The following is a 19,272-nucleotide window of genomic DNA, read 5'->3' on the forward strand; positions in this document are numbered from 1 at the left end:
GGTGAGATCATCAGTGGTTTCGGCGTGAAGTATCAGCTGTATGCGGATGACACCCAGCTGTACCTTTCCACGCGGACCACCCCAACGAAGCTATCAAGTGCTGTCCCGGTGTCTGGAGGCTGTACGGGTCTGGATGGGGAGAAACAGGCTCAAGCTCAATCCTCCAAGACAGAGTGGCTGTGGATGCGGCATCCCGGTACAGTCAGCTAAATCCGCGGCTGACCATCGGTGGCGAGTCATTGGCCCCGATGGAGGGGTGCGCAACTTAGGCGCCTCCTGGATGAGCGGCTGTCTTTGGAAGATCATTTGACGGCCGTCTCCAGGAGAGCGTTTACCAGGTTCGCCTGGTGCGCCAGTTGCGCCTTTCTGGACCGGGATGCCCTGTGCACAGTCACCCACGCACTCGTGACGCCTCGCCTGGATTACTGCAATGCTCTCTACATGGGGCTCCCTTGAAGGGCATCCGGAGGCTGCAGTTAGTCCAGAATGCGGCTGCGCGGGTGATAGAGGAGCCCTCGTGGCTCCCGTGATAACACCCATCCTCGCAGACTGCACTGGCTGCCTGTGGCCTTCCGGGTGCGCTTCAAGGTTTTGGTGACCACCTTTAAAGCGCTCCATGGCATAGGGCCGGGTTATCTACGGGACCGCCTGCTGCTACCGAATACCTCTCACCGACCCGGGCGCTCTCACAGAGAGGGACTCCTCAGGGTGCCGTCAGCGAGGCAATGTCGTCTGGCGATGCCCAGGGGAAGGGCCTTCTCTGTGGGGGCTCCCACCCTCTGGAATGAACTGCCCCCAGGACTTCGTCAGCTTCCGGACCTTCGGACCTTCCGCCGCGAGCTTAAAACATATCTATTTAATTGCGCAGGACTGAGTTAGATTTTAGTTTTTGGGTTTTATCTTGGGTTTTAATTTTTATATTTTTAATTAAGGCTTTTGAATAAGTTTTTTAATTGTTTTTAGAATTGTATTTATTGTATTTCTTGCTTTTAAATGCCTGTAAACCGCCCTGAGTCCTTTGGGAGATAGGGCGGTATATAAATATAAACAATAAATAAATAAATAAATAAATAAATACATCCAAATTTTCACCCCTTTTTAGGGGGGAAAAAGGTGCATCTTATACTCCGAAAAACGTGGTAAATAGGAACAAGTTTAAAATGAATTAATGCACGTTCTGATTATTTCCCTACTTAATAATGCCCTTAATTTATGGTATGACTATTTTCCTACTTTTTAATAATGTCCTTATTTCATGTCACAATTTCAACTCAGGCAGTAACTTTTGGAGGAGCCCTCAGGGATCTCTTTCTCATTTAAGGTTTAGGGGCATTGGAGCCTGGTGTTTCTCAACCTTTCTTCAGCACAGACCCCCTTTAATGATTCTCAACCTTTTCTTCACCACAGACCCCCTTTAAATACCTTTTGTAGCCATGGACCTTTTGTAGCCACAGACCCCCAAGACTTAAGATTTAAATCATAACATTTTTTCAAGCTTTTATGGCCCTTCTGTGATGACATTGCAGCCCTCCAGGGGTCTGTGGATCACAGGCTGGGAACCACTGCTCTAGACCCATAGCAGCTGTAAAAATTCCACGAACTGCTTTTAGTTCTCTTTCTTCTATATATATCAAACTCTTATTTCAGCATTTTCCAACCTGATACATATGCTTTGGATTTTAACCTTTACCGTTGGCCCCGCTGGCTGACCAAGATGAGAACTGTAATCTAACATATCTGTTAAACTACTGAAGTTCGCAGATGACACAACAGTGATTGGTCTCATTCGAGACAATGACGAATCTGCATATAGACGTGAGCTCGAACAACTAGCCTTGTGGTGCGACCGTAACAATCTGGAACTGAACACACTCAAAACTGTAAGAAATGGTGGTAGACTTTAGGTGAAACCCTTCCATACTTCCACCTCACAATACTTGACAACACAGTATCAACAGCAGAAACCTTCAAATTTCTAGGTTCTACTATATCGCAAGATCTAAAATGGACAGCTAACATCAAAAACATCATCAAAAAAGGACAACAAAGACTGTTCTTTCTGCGCCAAGTCAGAAAGCTCAAACTGCCCAAGGAGCTGCTGATCCAGATCTACAGAGGAATTATTGAGTCTGTCATTTGCACCTCTATAACTGTCTGGTTTGGTTCTGCAACTGAACAAGAAAGACACAGACTTCAGAGGATAATTAGAACTGCAGAAAAAATAATTGCTACCAACCTGCCTTCCATTGAAGACCTGTATACTGCACGAATCAAGAAGAGGGCTGTGAAAATATTTACAGATCCCTCACATCCAGGACACAAACTGTTTCAACTCCTACCCTCAAAACGACGCTATAGAGCACTGCACACCAGAACAACTAGACACAAGAACAGTTTTTTCCCGAAGATCATCACTCTGCTAAACAAAATTCCATCAACAATGTCAAACTATTTACTAAATCTACACTACTATTAATCTTCTCATCATTTTCATCACCAATCTCTTTCCACTTATGACTGTATGACTGTAACTTTTTGTTGCTATCACTAAGGGTTAAATTGCAACCTATGACCATTATTTGTAAATGTTGTACCTTTGATGAAGGTATATATATATTTTTCTTTCTTTTTCTTTTCTTTTATGTACACTGAGAGCATATGCACCAAAACAAATTCCTTGTCTGTCCAATCACACTTGGCCAATAAAGTTCTATTCTATTCTTCTGTTCTATTCTTCTTCTATTCTGTAGGTCCAGCTGGGACAATGGCCACATTTTTGGCATCCTTTTAGTTTCTCTTCTCCCTATCTGTGAGACTTAGTCAGACGGTTGCCAAGATGGCAGATGAAAATCAACTTGCCAGCCTCTCAAGAGTCAGGACCAAATTGTTCATTAAGTAAAGCAGGAAGGAGGAAGATATGGGGAAAAAAAGAGTCCTATCTTTTTACACAGAGCTTATTCTTGGTTATGCCTTCCTGCTTTCTTCAATCAATATTTCTCCTCATAAGTTCTTCGATCCTCTGTGAGCTTGCCTAAATGATTCATTTCTGCATGTGGAGTGAAGCCTGACGATGTTTTTTTTTTTAAGGCTTTCTGTTTTCCAAGCCCTATTTGGAAAGGGCTAGTAATAATTTTTAGCAAATCCATGCATATAAATTTATTGAGGATGTCCTTTCTTTGAAAACATCCTTTATCCAAAGTACAGTTCAGTTCCCAGCCTGGTTGAAATATAAGGAAAAAAGTCAAGTCAGCAGAAGTTTTATGAACTTGTCTATCTACACTCAGCATAATGAAAATCAGTCTAAGCCAATGGACAGCTCAGCCAATCACTATCTTCCTTAACAATAATCAGAGACTATTTTTCTCTAAATTGCAATTATTTGATTCCAGAAGAAGGCATGTCAATCTACATAAAAAACTGTGTCTTCTTTTTTTGGGTGTTGTATTTCCTTGTTATTGTCACTGTGCAAAGGGCCACTCAATTATTATAGCACATAGCCATCCTCCCTTTAAGCACTGCTCAAAGTCCCCTCCTCAATTAACCCCCTTTTGTCTTGCTAAAAGTCTGGAGAGATTCTCAGTCATCCAAGTCATGGTTATCCCAAAGGTGCTTTTTCAGGAGGCAACTGGACTTTCTTGTTCTTTTTTTTGAATTTTTTTTTATTTTTTTATTTTTTTATTTTGTCACAATAGTATATATAAGCATAAGCATGAAATAACCATACGATATATAAGCATATATATAAGCATAAGTATGTAATAACTATATTAATTGGGTATTTCATTATATTAATTATATTAATTAATTATATTAATTGGGTATGTCATTTGCACCTCTATAACTGTCTGGTTCGGTTCTGCAACCCAACAAGAAAAACACAGACTTCAGAGGATAATTAGAACTGCAGAAAAAATAATTGCTACCAACCTGCCTTCCATTGAGGATCTGTATACTGCACGAATCAAGAAGAGGGCCGTGAAAATATTTGCAGATCCCTCGCATCCTGGACATAAACTGTTTCAACTCCTACCCTCAAAATGACGCTATAGAGCACTGAACACCAGAACAACTAGACACAAGAACAGTTTTTCCCCGAAGGCCATCACTCTGCTAAACAAATAATTCCCTCAACACTGTCAGACTATTTACTGAATCTGCACTACTATTAATCGTTTCATAGTTCCCATCACCAATCTCTTTCCACTTATGACTGTATGACTATAACTTGTTGCTGGCAATCCTTATGATTTATATTGATATATTGATCATCAGTTGTGTTGTAAATGTTGTACCTTGATGAACGTATCTTTTCTTTTATGTACACTGAGAGCATATGCACCAAGACAAATTCCTTGTGTGTCCAATCACACTTGGCCAATAAAAAAATTCTATTCTATTCTATAATGAAAGGAAACAATAGGACAGGAACGGTAGGCACGCTTGTGCTATTATGCACACCCCTTACAGACCTCTTAGAAATGGGGTGAGGTCAATAGTAGACAGTTTTTGGTTAAAGCTTTGGGGATTTTGGGAAGAGACCACAGAGTCAGATAGTATGTTCCAAGTATTAACAACTCTGTTTCTGAAGTTATATTTTCTGCAATCAAGATTGGAGCGGTTAACATTAAGTTTAAATCTATTGTGTGCTAGTATGTTGGTGCAATTGAAGCTGAAGTAGTCTTTAACAGGAAGGACATTGTAATAGATGATTCTATGAGTTAAACTCAGGTCATGTCGAAGGCATCGGAGTTCTAAGTTTTCTAAACCTAGGATTTCAAGTCTGGTGGCACAAGGTATTTTGTTGTATTCAGATGTTTCACTTCTCATCCAAGAAGCTTCTTCAGCTCTCAATTTTCCATCTCCATCACTTCCTTTAAGTCAGCTTCTTCACCTACTTTTTTTTTTTTTACGTTCTTAGTGTATTTTCTACTTGACAGACTTTTTTCCACCTCCGTTCTTTTCTTACCGATCTGTGGCACAAGATATTGTAATACAGCCAAAGCAGCATAGATCCTTTGCGCACCAAAGCTGGATTATAAACATATTAGCTCCCCATTTCTCTGCAGTTCAGTGACAAACTCTTTCTTAATTACTATTTTTCTTTCCTCATTTCCACTGGTTTGGTTTTTTCATTAACTTCAGCGATATATCATTTCATCACTTCTCCAATCGCTTGAAGTAAAAGGATTTTTCCCTTTTTACCACAAATGATTTGAGAAATGATGACATGGTGCACCACTGAACTTCCTCACCCTCTCGCCAATATCCCAAAGAGTGGAAAATAAGGGAATCAGGGAAAGAAAAATACTAATTTAAAAAGTATTCTGAGATTTGAACCAGTACTGCTCCATGTGGGAGGCAAATGGTGATTATAATCACAATGCTATTGAAAGAATATTATTAAAATTAGCTCTAAAACATATGAGAGACCATAAGAATGGCTGAAAAAGAGAGATTATTAAAACATCTCTAATTATTTTATATGGGCATTTTGATGCATTTTATATATGCTTTCAACTTAATTTTGCATAGGTGTGTGAGCAAATGTACAAGTAGTCCTTGATTTACAACAGTTCATTTAAAGACCATTCAAAGTTACAATGGCACTGAAAAATGTGACTTATGACCATTTTTCACAGTTATGACCTTTGCAGCATTCCCATGATCATGTGATCAAATTTCAGTTGCTTAGCAATTGGTTGATATTTATGACCATTGCAGTATCCCTGGGTCATGTGATCACCTTTTGTGACCTTATGATGAGCAAGGTCAATGGATAAGCGAGTTTCACTTGACAACTGGGTTACTAACTTATCAACTGTGAGATAGTAGTACCTGTAGTACCTGTGAGAGGGATCTTGGAGTCCTAGTGGATAACCATTTAGATATGAGCCAGCAGTGTGCAGCAGCTGTTAAAAAAGCCAACACAGTTCTGGGCTGCATAAACAGAGGGATAGAATCAAGATCACGTGAAGTGTTAGTGCCACTTTATAATGCCTTGGTAAGGCCACACTTGGAATATTGCATTCAGTTTTGGTCGCCACGATGTAAAAAAGATGTTGAGACTCTAGAAAGAGTGCAGAGAAGAGCAACAAAGATGATTAGGGGACTGGAGGATAAAACATATGAAGAACGGTTGCAGGAACTGGGTATGTCTAGTTTAACAAAAAGAAGGACTGGGGAGACATGATAGCTGTGTTCCAATATCTTAGGGGCTGCCACAAAGAAGAGGGAGTAAGGCTGTTCACCAAAGCACCTGAGGGTAGAACAAGAAGCAATGGGTGGAAACTGGTCAAAGAAAGAAGCAACTTAGAACTAAGGAGAAATTTCCTGACAGTTAGAACAATTAATAAGTGGAACAACTTGCCTTCAGAAGTTGTGAATGCTCCAACACTGGAAATTTTTAAGAAAATGTTGGATAACCATCTGACTGAGATGGTGTAGGGTTTCCTGCCTGGGCAGGGGGTTGGACTAGAAGGCCTCCAAGGTCCCTTCCAACTCTGATGTTATGTTATGTTATGTTATCTAACTGCAGTGATTCACTTAACAACTGTTAAGCTCGTAAAATGGGATAAAACTCACTTAACAAACGTCTCACTTAATAGAAATTTTGGGCTCAATTGTGATCGTTAAAGACTATCTGTACATATCTACAAAATACATATGTTCCTTAGGACCTGCTCAAGAGGAAGGGCAGAGGTGGGATGTTGTTTTCCTGGAACGTAAAATGGGAGGACACAGTATTAAAGGAATTGTCTAATAGGAGAGCAGGTTGACTTGCAGTTCAGACAAATTGCTTTGTATGCCTTGGCCAAAATAGCTGAGAAATTATTTTCTTAAGTGACATTGTTCATAGTCAACAATGTCACTTGAGACTCTAAGTGGTAAAAGAGGAGGAGGAGGAGGAGGAAAAGGAGAAGAAGAAGAAGAAGAAGAAGAGGAGAGGAGGAGGGGGGAGGACGGGGGACGGGGAGGAGGAGGAGGTCGTGGTGGTGGAGGAGGAGGAGGAGGAGGAGGAGGAGGAGAATAATAATAATAATAATAATTTATTGACAGTTAATCAGGTTAGGATGAGTAGTGGAAGGAGCAGCTTGAAGGGGCAACATTGCTGAATATCAGTATATACCAGGGGTAGTCAACCATTTTATACCTATCGCCCACTTTTGTATCTCTATTAGTAGTAAAATTTTCTAACTGCCCACCGGTTCCACAGTAATACGCCCTGTATTGTCGTCTGCGCATGCCTCTCACGCATCATGGATTGGGTTTGGGGGGGGACGCCAGCTACCAGCTCTGCTTGTCTGTTACATCTGGGTGGTGTGGGGCGAGATGCGCGAGCTATTCTGGGATGAGGCTTTTTTGTTTGCGGTCACATTATAGCACCATTTAGTTTCACTTACGTAATGTGAACTAAACTTATGCGCGGGCAATACAAATAGTATATTTTCAGAAATTTAAATTATCACGGGGAATTTTATGAAAACCTAATGAAAATGTTTCTAAATAATGCTATGAATTTTTTTAAAAGTCAATTAAATTAAAAAAAAAGAAAGTGCTTCAGTATCGGACAAAACCCCCACCGACCACCATGAAAGCTGGAATGCCCACTAGTGGGCAGTAGGGACCAGGTTGACTACCACTGGTATATACAGTTAAAGTTTCTTTTGACCACACAGTTTTGATTGGCCACCATCAAACTACAATACTGGAGCACTGCATGAAGCCTTGGAGCATATCTTTTTGAGGTCTGGGTTGGTAGAAGAAGTAGATAGCAGTTTGAAGGAAAATGCCTGCCTGACGCTCTGACTCCTAGATCTGGCATCAGCTCTATAGCACCTTCTGGCACCTTTGGAGTTCCAGGCCCTTCCAGTGACTTCCTTTGGCTTCTCCTGCCATCTTGCAGGCTACAGTTTCTCTTTCTATATGGTGTTGCTCTTAGAATGACAGATAATCAAATGGTAAGTTTAGGGCCAGCTGCTAGGACTTATTAGTATGCTACTGATACTGCCTGCTGCTAATTCCACCAGGGCAAGTCCAGGGCAAAGGCCTGGGCCTCACAGAGGAGTTTATGAGCTGCATACTTATACCTGGAATCCGTCTTGGTTGCTCGTTTATCAATACTTTAGGGACAAAATACATTTCGGAGCAATGCAACCCAAGCAAAGTTCAGAGCTGTGCTATTTGCTTGCTTGTGCACACCATTTATTAATATTTATTAAAAGCACCATATGTGCTCCAGTCAGATGGAAAAAGCTTTGACAAGAGCGTTACCATGAATAGCAGCTATACATAGCTAAGGTATGTCATATTTTTGTGAGAGATAATTATAAATGTCAATTTGGTTTACATTGAACTCTTTGAAGTGCACAAACCCCTGCCTCTTTGCCCTCTGGGGCTTCGAGATTTACAACTTCAGCAGACAATTTACTTTCTTTTAATTGGTACAGAAATAGACTGATTTGAAACCTGTTCCTTATAACTCAGCTAATTAAATGTAATCTCCTGAAGTTGAAGCTATTAAATAATCTCTCCAATAAGAACCAGACCTTTTAAGGGAAAAAAGTCTCCCTTTTGCTGTCTTAATTACTATAAATACCTCTGGCATCAAATCAACAGAAAAAAAGAAATCAAATCCAGTTGCTCCTGTTTCTACATTCTCTTTGACCTTCCACATCAGGGCAAGAATAAGAGCAAAAAAACCAAACAAACCACCAGGTCTTTTATTCGGTTTATTGCATGCATCTACTCATGCATGTCTTTCTAGTCAATGCAGCATAAAAAGAAAAACATAAAATCCATACTGCAATTTAAAAACCCACTGTATCAAAGTTACCTTGAGGAATAGTACATTTATTATGGTACAGGTTTTCATGAATTAGAGTCTACAATATACTCCCCACGCATGCACACATATTTAACACAGGTAGTCCTTGACTGGAGAAGACCACTATTGGGATTTGAACTTCCATCGTTATGCAACGTGGTTGCTATGTGAGATTTGACTCATTTTTTTTGCTGTGGCCATTAAGGGAATCACATGGTTGTTAAGTGAATCTGGCTTCCCCCATTGACTTTGTTTGTTAGAACCTCCCGGGGAAGGTTACAAATAGTGATCACATGACCCCAGGAAACTGCAACTATTGTAAATGTATGTTGATTGCCAAGTTAAAAAGGGGCCGGATAGCTCAGGCTGGTACAGCCTGTTATTAAGAACACAAAGCCTGCAATTACTGCAGGTTCAAGCCCGGCCCAAGGTTGACTCAGCCTTCCATCCTTTATAAGGTAGGTAAAATGAGGACCCAGATTGTTGGGGGGGCAATAAGTTGACTTTGTAAAAATATACAAATAGAATGAGACTATTGCCTTATACACTGTAAGCCGCCCTGAGTCTTCGGAGAAGGGCGGGGTATAAATGTAAACAAAAAAAAAAAAAAAGTGCCCGGATTATGATCATGCAATCAAGGGATGTTGCCACAGTCGTAAGTTTAAGGACCAGTTCAGTAGTGGGTTTCAAAAATTTTTACTACCAGTTTTGTGGGTGTGGCTTGGTGAGCATGGCATGGCTTGCCGGGAGGGGCTTGGTGGGTGTGGCAAGGGAAGAATACTGTAAAATCTCCATTCCCTCTCCAATCCAGGGGAAGATTACTGCAAAATTCCCATTTCCTCCCAATCAGCTGGGACTCGGGAGGCAGAGAATAGATGGGGGCGAGGCCAGTCAGAATTTTTACTACCGGTTCTCCGAACTACTCAAAATTTCCGCTATCGGTTCTCCAGAACTGGTCAGAATCTGCTGAAACCCACCTCTGGAGCAGTTGTAAGTCACTTTTTTCTGTGCTGTCATAACGTTGAGTAGTTGTTAAATGAATGTTTATAAATTGATATATCTTCTTCCACAATACAATAGGTCTATCATACTATCATAAAGCATAAGTGATCACATACTAAGTTATATCAAATTCTAATCAGCATATGAATGGTCCATACGAGCCAGGAAATCAGAGGCTGCTGCTGATAATTAGTCATAAACAGAAGTCCTTGTTTAGTGATTGCCTCAGACACTGACCATTCACAGTTACGATAGGGATGAAAAAGTAACTTTGCGACCAACCCTCGCATGTATAACCTTTGCAAATCTGTAAAGCAAAGGGAAGCTGAAGCTCATAAGCACGGTGGAAGTTTCAATTAACAGCTGCTTTGCTTAATGACTGAGTTGCAGGTTGCAAATGAGGGCTACCGTATATTAATCCCAACTGTTGTAGATGTCAAATCACCAGTCAAACTGACCAATGGAATCCAATTCAAGGGTTTTGTCTTGGAATCTCTCTTTGCAACTTCTCTTTCTTTTTGTTTGAATATTTTGTTTGAATATTTTGTTTGAACTCCTACCCTCAAAACGACGCTATAGAGCACTGCACACCAGAACAACTAGACACAAGAACAGTTTTTTCCCGAAGGCCATCACTCTGCTAAACAAATAATTCCCTCAACACTGTCAGACTATTTACTGAATCTGCACTATTATTAATCTTCTCATCGTTCCCATCACCCATCTCTTTCCACTTATGACTGTATGACTATAACTTGTTGCTGGCAATCCTTATGATTTATATTGATATATTGATCATCAATTGTGTTGTAAATGTTGTACCTTGATGAACGTATCTTTTCTTTTATGTACACTGAGAGCATATGCACCAAGACAAATTCCTTGTGTGTCCAATCACACTTGGCCAATAAAAAATTCTATTCTATTCTATTCTATTCTATATCAGCAAGCAAGATATAAATACAAAATGCCCAAATCCACAATATGAAGCCAACACTACATAATAAATCCACAAGTGGCAGACTACAGATAAGATGATCTTCTAAGGGGGAAAAACATTCTGGAAGAATTTTCCTGAAATTCAAAAGAGAATTTGTTTCCTGAGGGACCTTAGGCCTGGAGTTTCTTAGAGGGTTGACACCTTGGAGAAAAGGGCAAGTCTACAGCTCACCTTCTAAGAGGATCTTCAGCAGAGAGTTATCTAGTGGAAGGGATTAGAAGGTGATGTCCTGGCCTCTGTATTATGGTTTGTTTGTTTGTTTTCTAAGTAGGAGAACATAACTAGAAACTCCTACTTCAGTGGTGGGTTGCCCCTGGCTCAGTCCGGTTCTTGCGAACTGGTAGTAAAACCACCCACCCGGATGTCATCATAGATGATGCATCACGCATGTGCGATCCCATTGTAAACTAGTAGTAAAGGTAAGTAGAACCCACCCCTGTCCTACTTCATATTTGTCACGAAACTTTGAAGCAGTGTTGTCAGGCACTATGAGTAAAAGACCCTCCTAGCACCTTTTCCAATGAACAAATGTCACGCAAAGGCATCAGCTTTCATGAAAATAAAATTGCTAAAAATCAAAAATTAGAAGTAGTTTATTTGTTTTAGTCAAAGGAGTTAGTAGGAAAAGGTGTTATCAGCCTCGTTATGATGTTTGGCTACCAAAGCTCTCCTTCAATGTCAATGGATAAACCCGTCATTACCGTAATCTGAATTGGAATAACCCTAATCTTCACAGGTGACATCTTGACTTTACACCATAAATGATGCTTAGGCAGTATTAAAATGCTGGAATGCCACTCTTCCATTAGAATACAAATAATAAGTAAAGGTTTCCACAAGATGAGTTCAATTCCTAGTGATTTTCTGTACATGTCCATGAAGCTCTCTTAGCAGAAATACGGAAGGGGCCTTCTTGAGGATAGGTTTTATTTCCCAACTTGTTAGTCTAACTGCAGACATGACACCTCTTTTTGGACTCCCATTCACATACCTACCCATTCTACTTCTACTTAGCTTTTTGAGATTAGTCAAAGTTGGCAAAGAACTTCTACCTAGGTGGAGAAAATGCACATATAAACATAAAGCAGTAACACGTTTCTTTAATAAACGAAGAAAATTCCCCATAGTTACAGAAAGGTTAGGGATTTCCTCTGATGGATCCACTATTCAGCAGAAATACCTCTTCTAAAAGAAGAGGTATTCAGGTTTAGTTTTAAGGTGACAGGTTGATATAAACTCCAGTTTTGAAAGTAAGGAAGGAACAGATGTGAAAGTCTATTTTCCAATTTCAGTTCACGTAGCATTTTGGATGAAGTGGCTGGCTTTAAGCCCATCCAGCCACATTGATTTCAGAAGTTTATTTACTTGCAAAAAATAAAAGGACTTTATTAAATTGATTACATGGAGAGAGAGAGAGGGAGAGAGAAAGGGAGGGAGGGGGAGAGTGAAAGAGTGAGAGGGAGGGAGGGGGAGGGATTGAGGGGGAGAGAGAGAGGGAGAAAGAGAGAGAGAGAGAGAGAAAGAGAGAGAGAGAGAGATTGCTTTGTTGATTATTGTCAAAGGGATTTTTCCAAATGCATTGATGTGTCTAAATATTCTTTTGGATATAGTTGTGCATAGCCATTGCCCATGAAGGTGAAATTCAGTTAGTTTGAGCTGCTAAACTGACAGAACAGCCTGTCAGATGCAGCCCAGATATGCTGGATACATTTTATTTAAGACTCTAGGGAAATACTGCATCCCCCAGTTCAGCAAGTTTCATTTCTATATTAAATTCCTGCTTTAAAGAGACTGATAAAATGATGAAGGAAAGATTTGAGTAAGAATATTTTCTAGAGAATCTAAGAATTTCCCGAAGTACTGCTATGAGTTTGACTAAAATCTCCCTCCAGCCCTTTTAACTGAGGGAAATAAACAAAGAAATAAATTTTCTCAAGGATGGTTTCAAAGTCTGACTGAATTTTTCAGCACTTTCTTCACTGACTCCTTCTAAATAGTGAGTCCAGGTATCCAGGATTGTAACCCCCAAATAAACGCATCCAACCCCAAAAGCAGTTGAGAAATACAAAGAAATGCCTGGCTTGCTGAAGGAAACACTGTAGTTTGCAGAAGCTTGTTTAGCTATTGAATGCCTTTATCTGACCTTCTAAGCAGGATCAGATTGAAGCTAAGTCAAATTTTTATTTTCCTTTGGAAGCAGGATCAGATGGGAAACCATCCCAAAATTGCTGGCTATGGGCTACCCTGGGAAGATGAATAGAATAGAATAGAATAGAATAGAATAGAATAGAATTTTTTATTGGCCAAGTGTGATTGGACACACAAGGAATTTGTCTTGGTGCATATGCTCTCAGTGTACATAAAAAAAAAGATACCTTCATCAAGGTACAACATTTACAACACAATTGATGGTCAATATATCAATATAAATCATAAGGATTGCCAGCAACAAAGTTACAGTCATACAGTCATAAGTGGAAAGAGATTGGTGATGGGAACGATGAGATTAATAGTAGTGCAGATTTAGTAAATAGTTTGACAGTGTTGAGGGAATTATTTGTTTAGCAGAGTGATGGCCTTCGGGGAAAAACTGTTCTTGTGTCTAGTTGTTCTGGTGTTCAGTGCTCTATAGCGTCGTTTTGAGGGTAGGAGTTGAAACAGTTTATGTCCTGGATGTGAGGGATCTGTAAATATTTTCACGGCCCTCTTCTTGATTCATGTAGTATACAGGTCCTCAATGGAAGGCAGGTTGGTAGCAATTATTTTTTCTGCAGTTCTAATTATCCTCTGAAGTCTGTGTCTTTCTTGTTGGGTTGCAGAACCGAAAAAGAGTGACCTAAAGAAGGTGATGGCAAAGCAAGAAAACTCCCAGGAAAACTCCCAGGAAAACTCCATATATTGTGTCCATGTCCTCATGGGACCCAAACTCAGCTTGTGTGAGAGACTCTCCCTTTCCCTAAAGCCTGTAGGTTTTTCTTTATCATGTAGAATTTGTGTCTTAATACTCATAGTTATGATGTTTGGAAGGAAGGAAGTGACCACAAAACTTCTAAAATCAAATCTGCTGTAGTTAAGATGACCTTTATTGTCTTTTTTTTTTTTTGTGAACACACTAGCAGACATTAAAAAATGAAATTCTGATGCCCACTCTCAGACACACACAAACATGAACAAACATATACTACACACACACACACACACACACACACACACACACACCACAAACCATTTAGAATACATAGAATACATCTTATCTAGGATTTGATAGATACCTAATGCCTTTCAAATGTTTCCATCTGTATATTGGATTTCTGCTCTTCTCTGCTTGGAACTTAGAAAAAAAAATGATTTGCAAGAACCATCTGGATTACACCCGAGATTTCCACCAATGGGAAATCACCTTCCTCTCACCTCCAGGAGGAACACTGCAAAGCTTTCTCCACAGTTTTTTTTTTTTTTTTACGGAGAAAGAAAACCTTTTGCAGCAGCAGAAACAGAATGGACTCGCTCACCTCGTGTGAAAACCTCCAGAAACCTGGAATCACAGGAATGCAACTATTCCCTCTGAGCATTTTGGGGATGCAGCAAAGGTATAGATGGAGAGGAAATCCAGGAAATGAGATAAATGTCAGAAATCAAGGAAAAAGCTTTCCAAAACTGGGAAGAATGCAGGGAGGACACAGAAATGGGGAGGAAAGATGTGAAATAATAAAATATTGTTAGATTGTTAACAGAAATTGCAATTCTTGCTCTGGACTTTTCAATTGATGTAATATATCATATACTACCACAGCTGCGCTAAGGCAATAGTTTTGGTTTTCTTTACTGTATTCTGAGCGTACTATGATTTATAAATTAGTACGCTGTGTGAACCCTGCCAATGCGGTTTATTTTATAACCTTTGAATAAGCTGCAGTGAAAAGTCTGAGATATTCTGGGTAGAATCATGCAGTAAGTTACTGAGGTTGGTAGTTGGCACAACATTTATGTGTGAACAGAATAGGACCATTAAGATTATCTAGAGCAAGGGTGTTAAACTCAAGGCCGTCAGGCTGGATCTGGATCATGGGGTGCTTAGATCTGGCCCACGGGGCCACCCTGGAAACAGCAAAGGATCAGCCCACAGTGCCTTTGTCAGCGAAAACGGAGCTTGGGAGTGGGGGGCATGCGCAGCCCCCCTAGGCTCCATTTTCACTGACAGAAGGCTAGCAAAACAAACTAAAAATAAAACAAAAGGAAAAATGTTTCCCCTTTTGCATTTGAGCATGCAAGAAGGGACAGGAAAGGAGAGAGGGAAAGAGGAAAGACAAAAAGAAACAAGGATGGGAAGAGAGCAAGGAAGGAAAAATAGGAAAAGAGGGGAAAGGAGAAGAAAGGAGAATGAAGAGGGAAGGAGAAAGGAAAGGAAGGAAGGAAGGAAGGAAGGAAGGAAGGAAGGAAGGAAGGAAGGAAGGAAGGAAGGAAGGAAATTATAATGAGAGTGAGGGAGGGTCTCAGGCAGTGGTGAAATGCAGCTAGTTCTATCTGGCTCAGGTGAACCAGTAGCGCTGGTGGTGGGAGGCTCCGCCCACCCACCTGGACGTCATCATGTCCAGTTTTTGACCCTCTGTGCATGCACAGAAGGCTCTGTGTATGCGTGGAGGAAACACACATGCTCACATTTGCGAACTGGTAGTGAAGGTAAGTACTTTGGATTTCATCCCTGGTCTGAGGGAAGTCCTGCCACCACAGATGGCCCTGACATGAGTGATGTTGAGCTGGCCACGCCTACCCTGGCCACGCCTCCTGGGCCCCCCTCGAGCCAAACTACAACCCTGATGCAGCCCTCAATGAAATTGAGCTTGACACCCTGATCTAGAGAAAGAATATTAAACCCCAAAAGGACGAGTCAAATGTATTTTTTTTTTATAAAAAAGTTTTATTTTTACAATCATATCAAATAATTCATCCAATGTACAATTATATACTATTAGTCGGGCTTGCCCAGTCACCACCCCCCTTTTTAACTCTCTTCCCTCTTCTACCTTCTTCTACCTTCTTTCCAAACCTTCCTCTCCTTCTCTTATCTACATCCTCTCCTCCCTCCACCCTACACTCCTTCTCCCTCTTCTACCCCTCTTCCTTCCTCTTCTCCTCTTTCCTCTTTCCTACCTCCTACTCTCTCTTTTCTCCCTCCCCACCGTTCTAAAATGGTAACTGGGCAGACCCGACCCTACATTAATTATATTTATACATCTTCAATAATCTCTGTACATTAACCATCACTCCATCTCTACCCTCAACCCCCCAATTCCCCTCCCCCTTACCCCCCACCCCGACTTCCCAGAACAAAATGCAGGGTATCAAAACTAACAATCATAATCCAAAATAATTCCTAAATTATAATCTCTAGTCACTCCACACTTAATCACACTCTCAATTCCCCTCTCCTTCAGAAATATATCTAATACAAAATATTTCCTAAATTTACTCATATGCTATTTGATATTTTTTATCTGATACTTATTTTGAATATAATCAATCCACATTTTCCATTCTAAAATATATTTTTCTTGTGTATAGTCTTTCAAATAAGCAGAGATTTTAGCCATTTCTGCCAGATTTGATACTTTGAGTGTCCATTCTTCAATTGTAGGTAATTCTTCTTTCTTCCAATATTGAGCAATCAAAAGTCTTGCGGCTGTTATTAAGTTCAAGATCAATTTAGTCTCTATAGCTGTACAATCCATAATTATTCCTAGTTGAAAGAACTGGAGTAAACTTAATCTTCTTTTCAAAATATTCTGCATGATCCACCATACTTTAATCCAAAATGCTTTAACTTTTTTACAAGTCCACCATATATGGTAATAAGTGGCATCTTCACAATCGCATCTCCAACATTTAGCCTGTACATTAGGATACATACATGACAACTTTTTGGGGTCTAAATGCCATCTATAAAACATCTTATTAAAATTTTCTCTCATATTTTGCGCTTGTGTAAATTTAACATTCCTCACCCAAATTCTTTCCCAAGTTTCCAACATTATTGGTTGCTGAAAATTTTGTGCCCACTTAATCATACAATCCTTAACCAGTTCAGTCTCTGAGTCTATTTCTACTAATACATTATACAACCTCTTAATATGCTGTTGGCCTTGATCTCTCATTTGTTTTAACAAATTATCCTCAGTTTGCTTAACACCTATTTTTTGATCTAATTTCCATCTAGCTTGTAATTGTCCATATTGGAACCATGTATAATTTTTCCCTTCTTCCCCCATCTTTTCTCTGGATTTTAATTGTAATTCCCCCTTTTCCATACAAAGAAGTTCTTTATAGGTAACTACCTCCATCTTTTGATATATATTTATATTTTCTATCATGTGTCTCGGGATTGCCCATATTGGAATCTTTCCATCTAATTTATATTGATATTTCCTCCAGACCCTCAATAATGCATTTCTAATTATATTATTTTTAAATATTTTATCTACTTTCTTATCATATAATAAATAGGCATGCCACCCATATAACAAACCATAACCTTCTATATTCAAAACTCTTTCCTCAGTTAAATTAATCCAATCAGTAATTAATGATAAGACAACTGCTTCATAATACAATTTTAAATTAGGCATTTTAAGACCCCCCCCTTTCCCTTATATCCTGCATTATTTTTAATTTTATTCTTGGTTTTTTGCCCATCCATACAAAGTTATTAACCCCCTTTTGCCATTCCTGTAATTTAATATCATTCTTAAGCACCGGTATCATTTGAAACAAAAATAAAAACCTGGGCAAAACATTCATTTTTATAGCCGCTATTCTTCCCAACAGGGATAGTTGTAACTTCTTCCAACTCTCCATTTCTTTCCATACCTTCTGCCACAATACCTCATAATTATTTTTGTATAATTTGACATTTGAAGCTGTAATATATATTCCTAAATATTTAACCTTTTTAACGATTTCAAACCCTGTAGTTCTTTCTAACTCTTCTTTTTGTTGTATATTCATATTTTTAATTATCATCTTTGTCTTTTGCTGATTCACCTTAAATCCAGATACTTGGCCATACTGACCAATTATATCTTTTAAACCAGTAGCTGAGTATATTGGTTGAGATACAGTAACAACCAAGTCATCTGCAAAAGCTCTTAATCTGTAATCTTGATGTTTATAATGAGAGTGAGGGAGGGTCTCAGGCAGTGGTGAAATGCAGCTAGTTCTATCTGGCTCAGGTGAACCAGTAGCGCTGGTGGTGGGAGGCTCCACCCACCCACCTGGACGTCATCATGTCCAGTTTTTGACCCTCTGTGCATGCACAGAAGGCTCTGTGTATGCGTGGAGGAAACACACATGCTCACATTTGCGAACTGGTAGTGAAGGTAAGTACTTTGGATTTCATCCCTGGTCTGAGGGAAGTCCTGCCACCACAGATGGCCCTGACATGAGTGATGTTGAGCTGGCCACGCCTACCCTGGCCACGCCTCCTGGGCCCCCCTCGAGCCAAACTACAACCCTGATGCAGCCCTCAATGAAATTGAGCTTGACACCCCGATCTAGAAAAAGAATATTAAACCCCAAAAGGACGAGTCAAATGTATTAAGGAAGTGATATGATTGAACAGAAAGCCTACAACTGAGCTCTTTGCCGTGGGAGAAAGGAGAAGGAAAGAAGGATGCTATGCTTCACGTAAGAGCAACTTTAAGTACAGACCCTTCGAATCTGCAGAGCAGAAACAAGGGAAGGAACAAAGAAGAACGTGCATGTTTGCTTCCTCTACTTCCAATGCTCCTTGTGGTCAATAGGTTTACAAGTGCCAAGAATCAAGACTTCTGCAAACAAACAATGGCTTGGCCCAATGTAGTAACCTTGCCAAGGTCACATTTTAATTAAAAAACAACAACTCTGGAGAAATTAAACAACCCAAGCATGCAAAAAGTATGACATGTTCAACATGTTCCATAGCTGGCCTAACACTGAAAATGAAGGTTATCCATTTCAAAGTTTTCCAATTTTGTTTTGGAAAAATTTTGTTTCCTATCTATCTATCTATCTATCTATCTATCTATCTATCTATCTATCTATCTATCTATCTATCTATCTATCTCAAGGTAGAAAGTAGGAAGAGAACAAAGCCAGGAAATATTAGGTAAGGTCAAAGTTTCCAGCACTAGATCCTGTTCCAGTCTTTGACACACATAAAGCTCTTTATGCCTGAAAGGAGGGCTCCGTGAGCTTTGCTTTCCAGAGATTGTAGCTATGAAAAGCACTGCTGACCAAAAATCCTAACTGGAACATGCCTTTCCTTCCATTTCTTTCTAAAATCATTTCCCTCTTAACAGCTGCTAAATGTAATTCTCAAAACGACACACAATATTAATCTGATTATGAGATGGCTGGGTACGTGGCGGTTGAGCCTTTTCACACTGTGTAGTTTAAGGTATCAAATGAAATG

The sequence above is a fragment of the Ahaetulla prasina genome, chromosome 2 (genome assembly GCF_028640845.1).
Source record: "Ahaetulla prasina isolate Xishuangbanna chromosome 2, ASM2864084v1, whole genome shotgun sequence".
Lineage (NCBI taxonomy): Eukaryota > Metazoa > Chordata > Lepidosauria > Squamata > Colubridae > Ahaetulla > Ahaetulla prasina.